At 32.5% G+C, this 20,389-nt stretch overlaps 1 pseudogene; it reads left to right on the forward strand.

Annotated features, from left to right (window-relative positions):
• The first annotated feature begins 3,432 nt into the window (after positions 1-3,432).
• LOC149574795 (auxin transporter-like protein 1 pseudogene) lies at positions 3,433-4,801 on the forward strand (annotated as a pseudogene).
• Positions 4,802-20,389: the final 15,588 nt, after the last annotated feature.

Here is a 20,389-nt window from a genome sequence, read left to right on the forward strand (position 1 = left end):
TATGCTCAACATACTCAAAAATAATCACATAAAGGTTACACTAATTGCAATTTAAGATGTTAAATTTTATTAATAATTACATAAATAATTTTCAATAGAAATTGAATATGTACCTATATCATTGCAATGCACATCAAGTCCTTCATCATGTGTAGGATTTGTGTGTTCCTCACCTTGAGTAAGATCTGTGTTGGGAGTAGAAGGCTAGAGTGAAATGTCATATGTGCATTGTTATCATTGTTCAAAATTAACATCAAATAGATTATTTCTCATGAAGTTCTCAATTTCTATTATTATTCATTAGGCCTATTTACCTATGTGTGAACTAGTGCACAAAATTCTTCTACATCTCTTTGATCACTAGAATCTATGTGTTGGCAAGAAACCATTGCTTTATAGCCTTTCTTGAAGCCAATTTGTTTGTCCTCTTCTATGGGTGCTAGATTAAATTCAATGCCCTACATTTTTTGCATAATATCATCAATATTGAATGTATTTATTATTTTTAATTTTGTATTTAAAAAATGATATGAAATTTCATTTACCACTACTTACAAGGCATGAGTGAATTTTCATATATCCACCAGAGCCAAGATGGTGTTGATCAACCATCTATTTCCTAGCTTGTGTAGCTTTGATGTGTCTTGTAGCCTATATATGTAATGAAATAACTTGCACAATAGAAGAAATAATATAAAATATTATATAAATACTTTGTTACCTAGGGTTTTGAAACCAAAACCCTAAGTATTACCCCTCCCAAACAATTAAAATTTTAAAAAAAGAAAAAAAAACCTTCAAAGAAAAAGCCATTATATTTAATTATTTAAATAATTAAATATTAATATTTGCAAAATAATTATAAATTTCACTTTTAATATGTTCTTTCAAATAATTAATTCTTTCATTCCAAAAGAATTAATTATTACTATTATAATGTGATATTGAAGGTCAAATGACAAATGAAGTCAGTGGGGTAAGGTAAATGTAAATAAAGAATTTGAAATAATTAATTCTTTAAAAAGAATTAATTATTCTTGTGAAACGAAATTGTAAAAGCTCTTGGGGAATAGATTAAATTTGAGAAAAGATGTAAAATTATTAATTCTCTTCTAAGAATTAATTATCATAGTAAAGTGTCGAAGAAGACAAGAGAAGTTTGGTAAGAAGTTGTGGTAGTTGTCCAACTTCTTGGAAAAATTATTTAATAGGGGAAAAAAAATTGTAAAGGGCTTCTTTTCTTATCTACAAGTTCTATAGCCACCTCAAGGGGAAGAGATTTCTATTTTGTAATAAGGGGAGACAGATTTGTTTTGCAGTCTAGTTATAATGGAGGGATGGAATAATACTATTGTTATTCTATTATGTTTATGAAATAAAGAGGATATGTGTGTGTTTGATATGTGTGTGTAATGGAATAATACTATGTTTATTCTATTACCTTTTAACAACTAACTGAAAACAATTAGTTGTGTTTTTTTATTTACCCCATGCAAACAAAAATCAAATTCTTTCTCTTCGTTTAAAAGTGCAAACATTGCAAAATGCACAAAGGGAGGCTATTAGTTTAGATGATGACATGTTTCTAAGTGGAATGAAGTGTAAAGAAATTGCACAAATAGAAATTTGTCTCTATGAGCAGCAACAATATAAGAAGGTAAAGCCTAAACAAAAAAGGCTCATTCTCAAAACAATTAAATCAGCACCTCCTATTTATCAAAGTTTAATGGTTTTCAATGATGAAGATCGTATTCCCCATAGTATAGCTAGAGCCCACCATCTACATGTTGAGTCTGAGGATGAATACATCTCACAATTAGCTAACTCAACGATTGACCTTGATGTACCTCCTAATGAACAAGGGTTGCAAGGTGGAAGATCAAGAGAAAACCTAATATATGATGTTTCAAATGTAGAATTTGATTCTTTTATATTTGGGACTGCTATTGATATTTCATCAAATGATATTATTCAGGAAGGTGTGAAAGATCAACATACACAAAAAAAGATTGAAGTTGATTATGAATTGTTTTTGTTTGATCATATCAAAATGAACAAAGAGTCTTTTCAGCCCAAGACATTCAACAATATTGAGAAAGATGAGATAAAAGTCAAAGGAAATTCTTTTACCCCTAGACCAATTCCATGCACATAACTTGAATTAGAAGGGTTTAGGTTTGATTTTGAAGATGGGCTAATGGATTTTGGTCCTACACTAGAATCTTTTTGTTTTGAGATAGATTTTGGAGATAGGTTCTTGGAATATGAATATTTGGAAATGGAAATGGATCAATTTGTTTTGTGGCACTCTGTAGTTCTCTCCTTAATGTCACATTTGGAGGAATCAATGCAACAGTCAAAAGATCAAGGTATGGAAGAGTTTGTTGGAATTTCAATAATAGTGGTGAAAAAATCTATGCAAGACATTAGTTCCATATTTCACTGTGAAGAAATTCATGTTATTCATGAGAATAGTCTTGAATTTGTGTTCATTTTTCCACCCCTACCTTACATTGTTAATGGGAGAAACCTTACACTTTGGTTATTTTTAGTTTACCTTTTGAAAAATCTGGTTCCATTATATCCAAAGTTGGTTTGGAAGGGATCATACTTTTCATAGCCTGTAAATGGTCACATTTAGTTTTAGAGTTTTCTCCTCTCCATTGTAAATAACCATTTCCTTTTCGCAAATTTTGGCTTGTGTTTATTTTTGTTTGGGTTGGTGTTTCCCTTCAATAAAGTTGCATAACCTTTTAACCCTTCCCTTCCCTTACCTTGAGTCAATCCATTTTCAAAAAAAAATTCAAAAATAAAGACCATCATGAATTGATTGGCAACACTTCGTACTCAACCAGTTGTACTATCCAAGTTTAAATTTTAAATCTTATCATGTAGTTTCAAAGTTTAGTTCAAGATTTGAAGATTCAGATTCAAGTTCAAGTTCATTATGAGAGTAATGAGTGTACAGGCATTTAAGTGGACAAGCTTTAGCATTTCTCTTTTGCAATGTAGTTTTAAAAGTTTAGGGTTTTCATATTTTGTTCATGGTGGACAGCTTATATGGAAAAGTTTCATTTACCTTAAGAAGATGGTGAATATGTGGATCCTTCATTAATATTAATATTCAATGTTAATATTCAAGGTTTTTATTCAATATTTTGCACTCAATAATTTCACTCCCTTACAAGGCTAAATGTGTAGACAAATATTTGGGAGTGGTGATGATAAAATGTTGATTAAAGGTGTAGGTCTCAAATGTTGAATATTGTGATAATAATTTCTACTAATATAGAAGTTTCAAAAATTAAGTTTTCAAAAGATTCATGTAAAACCGATCTCATATAGTGGACATTAGTTGTTCACATAGATATAAGTATCTTTTTGTATGCCAACAGAATATCGAGTGTGCATATAGCACCATCTTCTACAACTATGGTGAATGGAAGACTCTTAGATACCAAGCAGAAAATATGGTATGATGCATACAATCTCTTGAGAATGTCCACTTACAGGTTTCGCAAGAAGGATCCAAATAACAAGAAAAATGGCATGAACTATTATGTAATAGTTTTAAGCTTGGATGTCACATGTAGACATTTTGACAGAATACCCAATCCATAGAAGTATTCAGGCCTCAATTCCATGGAGATCCCGTGACTATGGAAGCACCGACTTGTTCAACCATGTGCCAAAACTAACTAGTGCATTTTGCAAAGAAAGAATTGTCATGGTTGAAGTTGCCTAAAAGATGAGAGAGTTTGATCCATAATAGGATTTCCAAATGAAAGCCTTTTCTAAAGTTATTTTTTAATCATGAAGTCGTGTGCTTAAAATGTGCTAACCCTAATTAGGGTGGTGACGAGACTGTAGCAATACTAGATGATTATAGTGAAGATTTTAGTGAAGAGTGTATAGAGCTTCTAGAGTGTTTGAGAAAATTGAGAAGTGGTTTGAGGTGTTGGATAGTCTTCTAGGACCTTGCTGGAAATTAGTAGGTCTAGCCTTCAATTATACATTCCTTTTATTCAGATCTATCATATAGCTCATCGCCTGTGCAAGCAACATTTATTACATAAATGATCACTTGGACAAGCATACTTGGATGTATATATTTGGTGCCTACTATGCAACTATAGTTTTTATATCATCCTTTCACAATTATAGGCTTTAGTCTTTCTTGGAGCTCAAAATAACCATTTATATTGCTTGGTATTTGACCATTGCTTCTCTTGTTCATGGCTAGGTAGAAGGAGTGGAGCATTTAGCTCCAACTTCAATTGTTTTGTATTTCATTAGGGCTAAAAATATCCTCTACACTTTTGGAGGTCATGCAGTGATAGTGGAAATAATGCATGCCATGTGGAAACCTTAGAAATTCAAGGCAATCTACTTGTTTGTAATAGTATATGTGCTTACTCTAACTCTATTTTCAGCAATATCTATCTATTGGGCATTTGGAGATAAGTTGTTGGATCAATCAAATTCCTTCTCTTTACTACCAACATTAGGATGGTGAGACTTTGTAGTCATTCTCATGCTCATTATTTAGTTTATCACATTTGGGTTTGCATGTATTCCCTTGTATTTTGTATGGGAGAAAGTGATTGGAATGCATGATGCAAAGAGCATCTTCAGGAGGGCACTTGTGAGATTGCTCATTGTGATTCCCATTTGGTTTCTTGCCATTATTTTCCCCTTTGTTGGACCCATCAATTATTTTTTTGGTGCACTCCTTGTCAATTTTATAGTCTGCATTATATTGGCCATGGCTCACATGCTAACATGGATTTATAACCTTTAGCGACATCCACCCATCCTATTGATGAAGAAAACAATATGACACATGGATGACATTGATGTAAATGATTGACATGTGGTGCTTCAATATTATCATAATATGTTATGATACAGAATGGGGCCTACACCACTTCACAAATTGTTGAGATTCCAATGTATGTTGTGAGAATGAGGAGAACAAATATTTTGAGGATGACATATTTACATGTGCAGTATGAAGATGCTTCAAGAGCTTGCTGATAGTGTCAAAGCTATTGTTTGAAGACTAGGGCTCAAGTGGGAAAAATGACTTAAAATCTTTTCCACTTTTCATGGTTGGTGATGTACTTGAGCCTAAGGGGAGAAACTAGATGAAGAAGAAAATGTGAATGAGTCAGAACCCTACTTCACTGGAGAAAGAACAAGAGGAGATTGATAGAGTACTGCAAGGAAGGAGCCTACAATTTGTAGATATGAGAATACAATGATAAATGACTCTATAGCCCAAGGAATCAAGCATTGGATAGCAGTAGACAGAGATCCTGGAGTTATTTGCACCCTGGCATAGAGTGCAACCCCCAAAAATAGCCATTAATACCTAGGGTTTTGAAACCCTAAGTATTACCCCTCCCAAACAATTAAAATTTTAAAAAAGAAAAAAAACCTTCAAAGAAAAAAGCATTATATTTAATTATTTAAATAATTAAATATTAATATTTAATTATATAAATAATTAAATATTAATATTTAATTATATAAATAATTAAATATTAATATTTTCAAAATAATTAAAAATCACACTTTTAATATGTTCTTTCAAACAATTAATTCTTTCATTCCAAAAGAATTAATTATTACTATTATAATGTGATATTGAAGGTCAAATGATAAATGAAGTCGGTGGGGTAAGGTAAATGTAAAAAAAGAATTTGAAATAATTAATTCTTTAAAAAGAATTAATTATTCTTATGAAATGAAATTGTAAAAGCTCTTGGGCAATAGATTAAAGTTGAGAAAATATGTAAAATAATTAATTCTCTTATAAGAATTAATATCATAGTATATTGTCGGAGAAGACAAGAGAAGTTTGGTAAGAAGTTGTGGTAGTTGTCCAACTTCTTGGAAAATTTATTTAATAGGGGCAAAACATTTGTAAAGGGCTTCTTTTCTAATCTGCAAGTTCTATAGCCACTTTAGGAAGAAGAGATTTATATTTTGTAATAAGGGGAGAGAGATTTGTTTTTGTAGTCTGGTTGTAATGGAGGGATGGAATAATACTATTGTTATTCTATTATGTTTTTGAAATTAATAGGATATGTGTGTGTTTGATCCTATAGTCTGTACACTCATATTTCTCGTTTAAAAGATCTTATGGTCTTTTATTTCCTATTTTGGAAGCAGTCATGTTTATTACACCAGATTTGTGATGTATATAATCCTATGGTTTATGCACTCACATTTTTGCATAATGATAAATGTAACCCCTCTTAACTCTTCTATAATTTAATGTGGGAAGTTGAATAAGCAATCATAGGGTTATTTATTTGTCTTCCTTCTTTATTCATAGATCTAGTAATTACATTCACCTCATGTTGATGGGTGGGTGTTAGAAATCTTTTTGTGTCTTCAAGTTAAAGACACAACCAAATATCACATTCATAGAATATTTTTTATAAGGGAGTTGTACCTCTTAATTTAGAGGATAGTTATCAATCAATGATAACCTATCCAATTGTAACTACATTTTTTATGTCTTATTAGGTTTATTGAGTCATGTTTTGTAATTCTTGTTGAAGGTCAAAAACCGTTTACTAACATACTTAATAATTTAGAGTAATAGGCCACTTCAAGGGGACACCCTCCAAATATCTCCAATGAGAAAACACTTCACAATCTGATGTAGAAATAAGACTCACAACCTCCTATAAATACCTAATTATGCTTAGGTTGAATAGACACAACCCTACATAACACCTAGGTTGACCTACCTACCTAAATAATAATAGAATAATGATAACATGACTTAATTAAGGATTATGATAACCACAATTTGACTATTCATAACCTTATATACACCAATATTAAGGAAATAGCATGCCCTCTCTTTGAAAGAAGCATTGTCCTCAATGCTAACCAAGTGTGGATTCTTTTGAATGAACTCCTTATCCTCCCATGTGGCCTCTTCAACTAGTAAGTTCTTTCATTGGATGGGATACTGAGTCAAGATTTTGTTCCTCAACTTCTTTGTGCATGTTCGAAGAATGCACTCTAGTTCCAAAATTATTCTTCCTTCTTCATCAAGTTCTGATAGTACTATTTGAGTAGGAATATTCTACCCAATTATCTTCTTCAAACAAGAAACATGAAAAATTGGATGTATCTTTGTTGTTGGTGGCAACTCAAGCTTGTAGGAAACACTAACAATATTTTGCATGATTTGATATGCTCCATAATATCTAGGAGACAACTTATTATTCTTTTTTTGTTGCCTCATTAATATTTCCTAATAAGGTTACAATCTCAAGAAGACCCAGTCGCCAACTTAAAAATTTCTTTCACTATGATGTTGGTCCAATTGTTGTTTTAGTCAATTTTGTTCCATAGCTAAATTCTCAAGTCCTAAAAATACCTATTGTTGATGAATAATGTGACCCTCTACTACCCAAAATCTTGGTTGCACCTTTAATGATGATGTGATGAAAGGAGGATGATATCCATAAAGTGCAAAAAATTGAGACATTTTTTATGAGCTATGAAAAAAAGTATTGTACCACCATTTTGCAAGAGGTAGCCAATCTACCCATTAAGATTATTTTTTTGAAGTGAAAAAACATAGATATCCTTTAAAACATTTATTAGAAACCTCAATTTTCCCATCTAATTGAGAATGGTATGAAGAACTATGAGCAAATTAACTACCAAAACATGAGAATAAATCTTTCTAAAAGTGACTAGTAAAGATAGGATCATGATCACTAACAATAACCTTAGGTGTACCATGTAGCTTTTGGATATTCTCCAAGAAAACTATTGCCACTATACTACTTGTAAAAGGATGTGATAATGCAATGAAATGTGCATATTTAGTGAGGCAATCAACTACTACCATGATGATATTATGACCTTTAGATTTGAGAAGCCATGTGATGAAGCCAATGGATACCTCTTCTCAACATTGGCTAGGAATAGATAAAGGTTGCAAGAGTCTTGGTGTCTTAATTATTTCCCCCTTATTTCTTTTAAAAACTAAACGTTCAACCACAAATTTTTGAACATCACCTTTTAGCCCTTCCCAAAAAAATCTTGCTTGACCCGATGATATGTCTTTAAAAATCCTGAATGACCACAAATTGGGGACTCATATAGTTCTTTTAGAATCTTCTTTTTAAGAGTGGAATTCTTACAGAGATACAAGTGATCTTTATACCAAATAATATTGTCCTTTAAACAAAACTTATCTGAACTACTACGGTCACTTTTTATTTATTAGATGAGATTACATGTTGCAACATCATTTTGCCACTCTTATTTAGCTTCTACCACCTATTTTTCTTGTAATATTGAGAGGGCACACAATAACGTTTCATCTTTTTCATCCTTCCTAGAAAGTGCATCAACCACAATTTTTTCCTTCCCTTTCTAGTATACAATTTCAACGTCATATCCCAACATCATAGTGACCCATTTTTGTTGCTCTTTTGATGATAGTCTTTGTTAAAAAAAATATTTTAGGCTATCATGATCTATCTTAACCTTGAAGTGTCAACCCATTAAATAAGGCCTCCTTTTTTAACTGTTTGAAGGATTACTAGCATTTCCTTCTCATAAAGAGGTTTGAGTTGATTTTTACCTTTTAATTGATAACTCTCAAAAGTAATTGCTCGACCTTCTTGTATGAGAACTACTCCTATCCCATTTCCAAAAGCATCACATCCCATAATGAATTCCTTGGTGAAGTCTGGAGTGGCAAGCACTAGAGTTGTACACATAGCCTTCTTCAATTGCTAAAATGATACATTAGTAGATTCATTCGAATGAAAAGAATCCTTCTTCAATAGAGTGGTAAGGGGTGCTTCTATATGACCATAATTCTTCACAAATCTTCTATAGTATCCTGTTAATCCCAAGAAACCCCTCAACTTCTTAATGGTTTTTGGAATAGGCCATTCCATGATAGCCATCATTTTATTAAGGTCCACCTTTATTCCTTTATGTGAAACTATGTGTCCCAAATACTCCACTTCATCAAGACCAAAAGTACACTTGGATGGTTTACCATAGAGTTGATGATCTTTGAGTAATTATAATGCTTGATCTACATGCTACAAATTTTCTTCCCAAGTCTTGCTATAAATCAATACATCATCAAAAAACACTAATACAAACTTTCTCAAGAACTTCTTAAAAATGGAATTCATCAAACTTTGGAATGTAGATGGTGCATTGCTAAGACCAAATGGCATCACCAAAAATTTAATATGACCCTCATGAGTTCAAAATGTTGTCTTACAAATATCTTCCCCCTTAATCTAAATTTGTTGATAACTTGATCTAAGATCTATATGCCTAAAATGTGGGCACACTTCTATGAGTCATTATATCCAAGATTTATCAATAATGAGGTCTCAAATGGTGGCTCATAACTCTCTATTCATGGAGTGCAAGGGTTTGTAATGGAGGCCCTTGGTTTGACCTAGTTTGTGCCCATGCAAGTACATCATGAAACAAGATATTCAAGAATCCAAAATGCATAAAAATGGAGATGAAAACTAATCTATATGATAACAATACAAAACAATGCAAGAAATAAAATGTAATAATAATGCAATACTAATCTATGAAAACAAATATGGATCTAAGCTAATGTGCAAATGCAAGGAAGAAACCTCATGATGGAAGCCATGGATGCATGAGAGAAGAAGACAAGAAGATAGAAGTTCTCCACAAAAAGCTTTCGTATTCAAACTCCTTCAAAAATTGCTCTCCAAACCTACAGCATAACAATAGCATAATAATGGATGTCAAAAATGAGGAGAGGGCTCTCCCTTATAAAGAAAAAATGTAGAAGTGGGAAAATTATCACAACCAATATGGGATAATAGAGTTTGATCCATGTGAGACATAATTCCACCAATGAGAAAAGAGGAGGATAATTAAATGAGGGGAGGGAAAAAAGAATTTATTTGATTTTCATTTATTTCATTTCCTTTTTAAGTGGAGATTTATTTAATTAAAAGGGAGCAAGTTCTTTTAATTAAAAAGGAAATATTTAATTAAATTAAAAGAGAGGTTTTTCTCTCAATTAATTAAATGTGAATGAATTTAATTAAAAGAAAGGTTTTCTTTTAATTAAATGGGGACTTATTTTATTTAATTAAAAGGAAGATTTTCTATTTATTAAATAAGACTTAGGATAAAATGATCAATCTTACAAATGAAATAATCAAATTTGATCAAGAAAATTGATTTAAATTGATTTAATAGGATATTTCAAACCATTGATTCAGGAAATTTGATAAATGATAAATTTAATAATGGGGCCCCATAGCCTAAGCTACCATTTTAGGGTGCATATATTTTCTCCTCTTTGATTAATGTGTGATTGATTTGAGAACACATGTAGTCAAAGAAAGAAATTGAAGTGTGAGATCGATGTGGGATCACAAAACAACCCAGATGTGTGGTCAATTTGGGAACACATCAAGACAAAGAATAAAAATAAATTTTGACATTAAAAAGTTGAGGATAAAATTGATAAAACCAAATCAAGGATTGAAGTCAATAGGTACTGCCCCCTCATGATCAAAATCGAAATAAGATAGAGGAGAAACATCAAATTGATAAATTGATGAAATCGAACAAAAGATAAAGTTCTTGATATAAGATAAAAGATATAAGAATCATAGAACCAAGGTAGATCATCAAGCATTAAATATGATGCCCCAAAGTTGAATTAGAAGAAAAGAAGTGGGGTAAAAGAAAATGGAAGATAGAAGTTTGGAAGATATGGAAAGAAATAGAAAGAAGAAAAGAAAATTTGTCTACGAAAGAGAATGCTCCAAAATCAATCAACTTTTTAAGATAGAAATTTTGATTGAGATCACGAAAGAAGATAAGGAAATGAAGATTTTAACAATACCATAGTTGATTAAAAGTCCACAAGAAAGATGAAGGGAGAAACCTCTTAAACTCCTAATGTAGCCTAAAAATGCATACTAACATGAAGTCTAATAATGCAAGCTACATGAAAATGCAAAGGTGAACTTGCAAAAAAAAATTTGTGACATAGAATTTTGTGTTCATCATTCATTAGAGAATATAACAGAACTTATTTTCATCACTAGGCCATTATTAATAGACATCGAAAAATCACACAATCATCACTAGTCACAAACGCAACTATGAAGATATGAATGTAATTTAGCTCAGATTGGAATGTGGAAAGTTACTAACATAAGCATCAAATACATAAAGGTCAAGATGACTTTGATGTAAGCTTACCCAATTTAATGTAGCAAAATCATGCTCGCATCAAGGCATAGATGCTAGGATGACCAGAAGAATGGTTGTGCAAAAACAATCAAGGATGATGCTTCAAATCTCCTAAGTGTTTCAAGGGGAAAACAAAAGACACTCAAGAGTTTGAAGACCACACCCACAAGCAAAAAACAAATAAAAATATGTCCCATGCCCCAAGTCCTCTAGCTATGCATCCTAAAGAGACTTATCAGACAAGGACACTCAACAAAAATCAATAACAGTTAGCACACAAAGAAAAGGTCGTGACATAAGTCAAGCATTAAGTGTTTGTGTTTAAAAATTTAAGTGTGTTAGTTGAGACTGAGTTCTAAGAATAAGAACCAAATTCTTATAAGGAGGTAAGATCGCATGATGAAACTAGATAAGACCAAATCGATAACTGTTGAAAAACACTCGATGTTAGGGGTCATATTCAAAAATACAATTGGGGTGGTGTTGAAAAACACCGGTTGTGGGGTGTCTTAAAGACTAACACATACAAGAGACAAAAGCTAACACAATAATGACCCCTAGACAAAGACCAATTCCAAACCAAAGCAACAAGGACAAGGCATGATGGAGAAAGACTAAGTGTCAAGGACACACACTAAGAAACAAGGGTACAAAGGCCTCAAGTAGCGTCTGTTTCCAAGTTTTCACCACTTAGATTTTTTTTCGAGACTTTTTATAATATTTTTGTATTTTTTCTACCAAGGTGTCTATTTCTAGGGTTTCACCAACGCACTTTTCTTTTCTTTTTTTGAATTTTTCAATTTTTAAATTTTTTTTTTGTATTTTTGGAATATATAATTTTTTTTGGAGATACATCAAAGCACCTATTGCTAGGTTATCACTAAGATGATCATTTTTCAAGACATTTTTCAATTCTTAGAATTTTCACAGTATATCATTTTTTTTGGATTTTTGAAATATATCATTTTTTTGTATTTTTTTAAGATCAATAGATATATACAAAGATATATAATGCCCCCAAACAAAAACCAAGGACCAAACTCTCAAGAAAGATCACATCGTGCAATCCCAATGTCTAGCAAGGTGGGGGACAAGAATGATTAGCAAGATGGTGGAAGAAATGAAAGACAAGAGAATGAAAGAGAATAAAGGGAAGAAATCCTCAAGGGAAAACTCCTCAATAGTACCCAAGCTAGGGAAAAATTGTCATGTAAAGCACATTTGGACAAGAAATGAAAGGCCAGCATAAGATAATTCATGAAAGCATAATGTAAAAGTGAGAAAGATGCAATCCAAAGGAGTAGACATGTCAAGAGGTTTCATAGCATTGTATTTTACTCTTTTTTATTCGATCAAGACCAAAGGGATAAATGGGAAAAGGATAGAAAAAGACTAGAATGAATGAAAGAAAATAGATATGAAGGCTAAACATGAAAGGAATAAAAACAAAATCATCATAAGATAGCTCGAAAGATAGCCAAATGTTTGTGTATAGGTCAACATTGTCAAGATCAAAGAGAGAAAACAAAATGGATGAAAGATGTAAGAAGAACTACACATGATGTCTTATTGTCAAGTTTTCATCATGGTACTTATCCAAGGTGCCTGATTACTAGGTTTTCACCAAGGCACTTTTTTTTTTTTTTTTTTAAATTCTTTCTTTTTTTTCAATTTTTTTGAATTTTTAGAAGTCAAGCTTTTTAGATAATGCTCCTTGAAAGTTTAAACCATGACATACAAAGGAGTTGAAATGATATGCTCAAAGATGCTAATAGGGAAAGGAAGATGGAAGACAAAAATGGAGCATATGGCTTCATGCAAAGCAAGTGAGATTAGAAAATGGAAATGAAGGCAAGATCAACATCAACACACACCTTGAAGGGTGGAAAGAGGATGGAGAAAATGTGAATGAAAGAATACATGAAGGAATGTGGTGAGTGGATAAAAGAGGTCATGGTTTAGGTGCATGGAATGGAGGAATTTTTTTGGAAGAAGATGAAATGGAATTCTTTGCTTGAATGTCAATTTCAATTGTTGTTCAACATTAGACTCTCTCAAGAGAGACTTCGGAATCCATATACCCATAGGCCTCTTTTCATTTCATTTTGATGATGTGGAGATAATATCTTCAATGATGGATTTTGGAACCCATACTTATCTTCTTCTTTTTTCTTAGATATCTCTTTTGACTTTATGCCCCCATGTTGATTAGAGAAGACATGGTGTTCTTCTTTTTTATATGGATTCTTGAATTGCTTCTTTTTCTTGTATTGAACATTCAGGTTACTTCTAAAAATCTTGGGACTTGTGGAAGAAGAAGGATGATATGATTGGTTTAGGTGAGTGGGTGGATGAGAAGGATTCAAGGATATACATCTACGTTGATCTTGAGGGAAGATAGGAGAGGGAGAGACGTAAGGACCCAAGATGGATGATGAATTAGGAGAGTGGGGAGGGGAAAGTGAAGGGACATAAGGACCCAAGATGGAAGGAAGACATGAAGCATTTGATATTGGTGGAGGAGGTCCAAGGATGGATGTGGAAGATGCAAAAGGGTAATCAATAAGTTCATCAACATCTATATGACAATCAAGGACATCAACATCTTTAGAGTGAGCATTAGGATTTTTAATAGGATCATGAACATCTTGAATAGGAGAAAATTCTTTGATAGGAGTACTTGAAGCTTGAGAAGACTTAGGAAGAGTAGAAAGTGGAAGGGAACATGGAGTGGTAGAACAAGAAGATGGAAGACTTTGATCTTGACAAGGATCTTTGGCTAGCATAAGTGTAGAGTTTTGCTCTTGATTTTCAATAGGCTCAACATTGGAAGTAACAACACTATTTTTAATAACCTTAGTGTGAGTATCATTTTTGGAAGGCACGACTATATTAAGGTCATTTTCATTGTCAATAAGCTCAGTGGTGTAAGTAGTATCTTGATGTTTCTTAGGAGAAGACTTAAGACATGGTGGAATGAATGAGGAAGGGCACAGAGAATCAAAAGAACCATGAAATAGATTAGAGACATCGTGAAAATAATTGGATGACATGGAGGGTTCTTGATTTGATCTTTCTTTATATTATTTTATTTATTATTTTTAGAGTCCTCTTGACATGAAGCCACTCCTAAGGAACAGGAAGCATGTTGGAATTGTATGGAAGACTTTGGAATAGATGATGAACGACTAGCTCAAGTAGGCATTATAGTGCATGAAGGCTTAGGCTCTTTAGGTTCAGTATTATCAAAAGTATTTGCAGCCAAGTGAAGGTTAGCTTGAGTTTCTTTAAGAGGTAGCCTTTGAGGATAACTATATGGAACTGCATGAAAAGAATTAGGATCTTTGTTGGATGAAGGATTAATAGAAGATTTGAGAGACTCAGAATCTTTAGGGGATGTATGGATAGTGGAGGAAGTAGAAGATGGAAGGGGAGCATCAGAAGACAAAGGTTCAACATTAACATGATCTTTTTCAAGAGTGAAATCTTTATTTTCAGCATGAGGGTTCTTAGAAGAGGAACTCTTATGGCATTGATGTTTTATTTCAATGGAAAAAAATGCTTTCTCTTCCTCAAAAAATGCAAATTTATCATTTAGGTATTGTTCACAAAATTTATCAATGTTTTTTTCAAGATTCGAGTTATATGGATTGCCATCAATATCTATCTGTGACTCATCCCCTTTAAGCACAATCATAGGACTAGGAGAACTTTTAGGACTCATAGGAATATAATAGTCATCGATATCATAATCATTGTCATTATAGGCATTATAGATAGGCATATCACAAGACTTCTCATGTTGTTCATTATGGTATGTCTCAATAAGAGGAATAAGACTCTTGGTAGAAGTAGAAGAAGAATGATATCATGAAGAAGAGGTAGGTGAAGACCTACACGAATAATATTTAGAAGAATCGTGGTAAGACTTGCAATATGAAGAATGTGAATGATATTTAAAAGAATCATCATAAGACTTAGAAGATGAAGAATGTGAATGATATTTAGAAGAATCATCTTAAGACTTAGAAGATGAAGAATCTGAATGATATTTAGAAGAATCATGATAAGACTTAGAAGATGAAGAATCTGAATGATATTTAGAAGAATCATGATAAGACTTAGAAGATGAAGAATCTAAATGATATTAGAAGAATCATGATAAGACTTAGAAGAAGAAGAATCTGAATGATATTTATAAGAACCATGATAAGACTTGAAAGATGAAGAATCTGAATGATATTTAGAAGAATCATGATAAGACTTGGAAGATAAGGAATATTTGGAAGAGGGATATTGTGATATGATATTACGTATGATCCTATCAAGAACGTCTAATTTCTTCCCTGTTTCCATCATTTTTGTCACAAGGTTAGTTTCCATATATCTATTGGAGTAACAACACTTTTCAAATTCAATAAGGAGGTCGAGTTCATCTATGCTCAAACGATGGTCCTTAAGAAGATATTCAAGTTCCATGGTTCTAAAAGAAGAAGAATCAAGAATGGAAGAAGAGAAAGGATGAATAGAAGAAGGTAGACTATATGATAATAGGAGGAAAAGAATCAAGAAGACATGAAGAAGAGAAAGAATGGAAATGAGAGATTAGAAAGACATGGAAGATGAAGAAGAAAGAAGAACAAGAGTCATTTTGGGAAATTTGATACCATTTGAGTTCATTTGAATGTTGAGCAACATGTAATAGCACTTGTAACCAACATGAAAGAAAAGGTACTAGTTGATAGGATAACCCTAAGAAATGTTAGTACAAAACTAGGATAGAAAAAACACTCACTTGTCCAAAAGAGAAATGATAAGATAAAATATTGCAATAGGCGTAAACCAACACTGGCACAGAGGTGCTCACAAACTTGGGTGAAAAACCTAGCACATATGGACTAGAAGGATGATTTACCCAAATTTTAATTAATTAAAATTGAATTTTGATGAAAGTGGATGGACAAGAGATTACTAAGACTCTCCAAATGTAATATCAAAGAATCCAAAGTACATCTTTATCAACAAGGACAGTCTCTAACACACCAACTCCAAACAAGGTCTCTTGTGAAATCAATGATTACTAATTCAAGAGGTCAAAGCACAATAACCCAAGGTGCAAACAAGCTTCTAGCAATGGGGTATGTAGATTAATCTAACCTAGATCAACCCAAGGAGATTGGAAATAATAGGACAAAAAAGTAGTTTGATCATAAAGTCTTGACTCAAGAACTTGGATTTTGTTCATTTTAAATGTCCACTAGGTGTATCAATAGATTTTTAATCATGAACCAGGCACACAAGACAACAATCAAGGATTTCAAGCAAATGTCTTGAAACAATGAGCAAGGGACAAAGCAACCTTGCACATGAACAAGAATAGTGTCATAGTATCAATCTAATACCTAGAACCACCACTTTGTATGTTCTCAAAATATTTTCTAGTCACGCGCATAGTCATAGAAAAGAAAATTTAGTAGCACTATGGTTCTTAGTAATGTTCAACTTTGCAACTTTTGCAATCTAGAGTAGGAAAAATCCAATCTTGGTGCACCAAGGTTTTGACATATTCTGAGAATTTAATCAATTGGAGATATTGAGGAGGCTTGACAGCCCAAAAAAGACTACACCCATGAGGATTTCACCCACAAGGACATTTATATAGCGGTTGCTACTACCACGTAAAAAATGGCTATTATCACTTGAGGTTCCATTCACATGGTTGATCAAATAAAGGGAATATCCACTATGGTTTAGCCCTCTCTAATCAAGGAAGACTCACAAAGTTGTACCACATGAGGACTTGGTTTGGATTCAAGGGTTTCAAGTTTTTGATGTGCCCAAAAGGGAATAGAGCATACTCCTCTAGCCTCCTCACCTTACCCAAACATAGAAACTAAGATTATTTGACATGATAATGTGAAATAACCTCACCAACTATTTAGAAAATTCAACAAAAAACATCACCAATCTCAAAAGAGAAAGGACTAATGGATGTTGAGGACAAATCCAAACGAAATAGTGAGATAATAACAAATATCCTTCCCTACCTATAAGGGGATCTATCGTCAAGAGGAGCTTCACATGTAAAGCAAGAGAATGAAGCTCAATCTCTCAAGATCTCCCAAATAGTGTTCATAGGGGCTAATTACTATGTGAAACATAGATGCATGAAAGAAAATTAAGATCCAATTTTAGAGTACCAAATGAAGTGTGAATCTATGAAAGTATGTAAAAGCACTCAAGCCAAACACATGAGAGGGTTCATTTTATTTCCAAATCCAAATGTTATAAAGATCTAAAAAAATACCTGGTAATCCTTACAACACATCTTTTCTCTTTTTTACCTTTCATTTACACTTGAACGCTTGCTCACAACAAACAAAGCAACAAGCAAAACAAGAAAACACAAGATATGCAATATATATCCAACTTATGCAAAACTAGGGTTAGATCAAAAAAATTAATTTTTAAGAGTGATAATAATCATAAAATAACCCAAATGAAAGATCACATCATGCATTGATCCATTGCAAAAATTAAATGCAAGCTATTCATTAAATGCCCTTTTTTTATTGGTTTTTTACCTAGTCATAAAGATTGGACTCATATGATATGAATTCAGATCTAAAACCCTAAATGCAAAAAATTGACCCCTATCAAAAATTAGAGAGCTTTCCAAAAATGTTATAATATTGAAAATATTTTTTCATTTGTGCCCTAGGGAGCCATTTTGTCAAAATAGACCACTTTTTGCAAATTGAATTATTGAGCCCTAATATGATCTCTAAAATCAAAACATAAAGAACTAGCTCTATTTATAATTCAAGGATCTTTCCAAAAATTTAGACTTTCCAAAAAAATTGCTAATTTTCTCCTCAAAATGATTTTTCATTAAAAATAAAGAAAAATTTATGAAAAATTGAAAATACCTCAGAAAAATCTAAAAATTGGATTTAAGCTTTTATGCTATATTGCCATCTTGCAAGAAAAAATTTAGATCAAAATACTTAGCGATTTAGGAGATATGATCAAATATTTTAGATCTAGGGGTTTTTTAATCTCCAAACAATTCTATAGAAGGGTAGCCAATCTACCCATTAAGATTGTTTTTTCTAAAGTGAAACAATGTAGATATCTTTTCAAACTTTTATTAAAAACCTTAATTTTCCCATCTAATTGAGGATGGTATGAAGAACTATGAGCCAATTGAGTACCCAAACATGAGAATAAATCTTTCTAAAAGTGACTAGTAAAGATAGGATCACGATCACTAACAATAACCTTAGGTGTACCATGTAGCTTTTGGATATTCTCTAAGAAAACTTTTGCCACTATACTTTCTGTAAAAGGATGTGATAATGCAATGAAATGTACATATTTAGTGAGGCAATCAACTACTACCATGATGACATTATGACCTTTAGATTTGGGAAGCCATGTGATGAAGCCAATGGATACCTCTATTGGAAATATAAATGGAGTAACTAAGAGGGGGGGTGAATCAATTACCACAAAAAAAAATCCACAGATCCCTTAGATGTCTTAAATAACTAATTACAGTTTTCACTCGGTAGCCACATAGAAAAATTTTGTAACTCAGTAGATGTACTATATGTTAACTTATTACTGATCTTTAAGCATTCACAAAGATTTGACATTCATGCATAAAAGAAATAACATCTACAACAAGAGACACCAAATTTAATGTGGAAACCCAATATGAGAAAAACCACCAAGTAACTAGCTACTTATTTTCACTCTTCTAAAGTGAGCCCTGTTAGGAGCCAACCCTATTAAAGGTTACAAAACACACTATGAGGTGTGACCTTGTTAGAGGATTTAATCACCCTACTAGGAGTGGCCTTGCTAGAGGACTTAAAAATAATTCAATAGAACTATCCACCTTGTTAGAGGATTTACAAAAATGGCTATTAAACCAACTCTATTAAGAGATTTAGAAATCACTGCTAAAATGATGAAAAAGTAACAATGAAGTGACCTGAATGAGATGCAACTGAAATTTGTTGTTACAAATCTCTGTTTTGCTTCACTAGATCCTCTCTGATCGAATACAACTTTTCTGCTCCTCAAGGATATTTGATCCTTCTTCAAAATTCACCCACACCTTCCTCTTCACACAATTAACTCACTTGCATGCTCGCTCATTCATCCATCCATTCATACTGTAGAATTCATAATTTCACCTTTTATTTATACCATACAAATTGTCAAGTTGGCTCATTTACAAGTTACAATTACCAATAATCATTAAATTAGTCGACTAAAATTATTACATAAAACAATTAAGCTTTATTTCTCAAAACAATGAAATCCTTCATTGGTCGACCTTGCTCTATAAACATTGTTCCAGAAATGATTTCCAGTGTTAACTAACTGAAGCTTGGTAAACACTGTGAATTCTGCAAAATCCTTTGGAGATCAAGTGAACTTGGTAAACACTATCTTGCCTTCGTTGACCTTGTGAGCTCAGTAAAAATTGACTTCTGCAATAGAGATCTTTGATGCCTGAGTAAGCTCAGTAGAAACTGTTTCCACAAAGTATATTTAGGAATGCTCAGTAGACTCTATAATAACTTTGAAAGCTCGATAACAACTATCTGCACAAGGTAAAGCCTGAGAACTCTTGGTAGACACTCTACACCTTCTTTGCTAACCTTCAGAGCTTGGTTGACTCTGTCTTTTGCCTTGTTGACCAACTAAGCTTGGTAGACTCTGTCTGATAACTGATATTACATTTTTGTAACATCAAAGAAAACACACAATTGAACAATTGTATCCAACAATCTCCCTCTTTAGCATTGATGGCAACACAACATGTCATAGCAAAATAAAATTTGAGAACAAGTCTTTTTCTGACAGAATATTTCTCCCTCTTAAATTTTATGCCACAAACTTCTCAAATATAGTCATCTTCCTCTGTGAAGGAATTACGTAGCTTTTTTTTTTAAAACAAACTCTTCACAAACAAATTCAAATTTCAAAAAGATATGACAATATACTCTCCCTCTTTGACAACACATGCCAAAGCCAACACAAACCAAATGAGTAACAATGTACCTTAAGTACTAATTCATATGTAATGTTCTCTTAATTATGTTGC

This window comes from Cupressus sempervirens, chromosome 2 (assembly GCF_028749045.1).
Source record: "Cupressus sempervirens isolate cs-2001-9-10 chromosome 2, ASM2874904v1, whole genome shotgun sequence".
Taxonomy (NCBI): Eukaryota; Viridiplantae; Streptophyta; class Pinopsida; order Cupressales; family Cupressaceae; genus Cupressus; species Cupressus sempervirens.